The sequence below is a fragment of the Octopus bimaculoides genome, chromosome 24, assembly GCF_046866305.1.
Source record: "Octopus bimaculoides isolate indiv1 chromosome 24, ASM4686630v1, whole genome shotgun sequence".
Lineage (NCBI taxonomy): Eukaryota > Metazoa > Mollusca > Cephalopoda > Octopoda > Octopodidae > Octopus > Octopus bimaculoides.
In genome coordinates, this window is record NC_142951.1 from 4,781,530 (window position 1) to 4,782,889 (window position 1,360).

At 29.8% G+C, this 1,360-nt stretch overlaps 1 long non-coding RNA gene across 1 annotated transcript in view; it reads right to left on the bottom strand.

Moving 5' to 3' along the window:
• Nucleotides 1–891, bottom strand: part of LOC149131171 (uncharacterized) — a 3,690-nt gene extending 2,799 nt beyond the window's left edge. The window contains exon 1 of the long non-coding RNA XR_016238192.1: nucleotides 821–891. This is a non-coding gene — a long non-coding RNA (uncharacterized LOC149131171). The remainder of the gene's footprint in view (nucleotides 1–820) is intronic.
• Nucleotides 892–1,360: the final 469 nt, after the last annotated feature.

Here is a 1,360-nt window from a genome sequence, read left to right on the forward strand (position 1 = left end):
CAATATTCTACAATTTTCCTACTTAAAAATCAATTGCGCTATACTTCCTTTACATATTGCCTCTGCCATACGTTCTCAACTTCGTGTTCATCTTCGTTCAGTTTCGTTTGTTGGCATCCTATACACTTATTTGTCTTTTAGCATTACACGTCTCATTAGAAGCTATTGAGAAAAAAAATGGAATTATGAAAATAACGAACGAGGAAAATTATCTTTGGTGAATATTTTGTGAAGATTCTAAAAGGAAAGAAAGGATGGAAGAAAAGCAGTAAGAAAGGAACGGTATCAGGCTATTTAAAATGTAAATATCGAAATACTAGAAAATTGATTTACAATTGTCATTGAATTGGTATCACAATCGGATACTTCGATTTTCGCGATTGCTCCGTCGTCCTTCCTCTCCACACTCCATGTTTATTTCTGATAAAATCGAACATCTCTGGGATGTCTCTGAAGTGTGCCGACAAGGAAATTCCATGTTGTGTGAGAATAGACAACGTTTACTGATTGACACGGATTCAAAAGTACATCGATTCCTCGTTAAAACTTGGGCATCTAAGGAACGGAAGGGTGGGGTGCAGGTTATTCCAAAAATGATGATGGAATTTTTATATCTACGCGGGTGAGAGAGGGAGAGAGACAGACAGGCAGACAGAGAAAGTAGGGCAGAGAGGAAACTGTAGTATCAACAGATCAAATGTTCGGATATAAATCAAATAAAAGACATACATACACGCATATATATATATATATATATATATATATATATATATATATACGTATGCGCAAATATAGAGATTCATAGAATATGAGCACCTACCTGCATACTTGTATGTGTATAGAAGGCTTTAGTTTTCATGACGTAACAAAATAAAGATTACGAAACAGCTGTAAGCATACGGAAAAAATGTCATATGAATTGTCTTGAAACTTATTAATCATTGTACATATACAAAGGTGAGTATGAATGTGTGTGGATATGTATATAGATATACATATAGATATATACATTCATGATGCAAATAAAAATGCACAGCAATGTATATGAATACACACGTATATTATATGTATATATATATATATATATATATATATATATATATATATATATATATATATATATATATATATATATATATATATACATATATATATATATATATATATATATATATATATATATATACATGTGTATATATATAAATATATACACATATATATATATATATATACATATGTTTATATATAAATATATATATATGCAAATATATATGCATGTGTGTGTGTGTGTGTATATATACATACGCACACATGTGCTTATATCATGGTGCAGATGATCATGATCATGATGGTGATGATC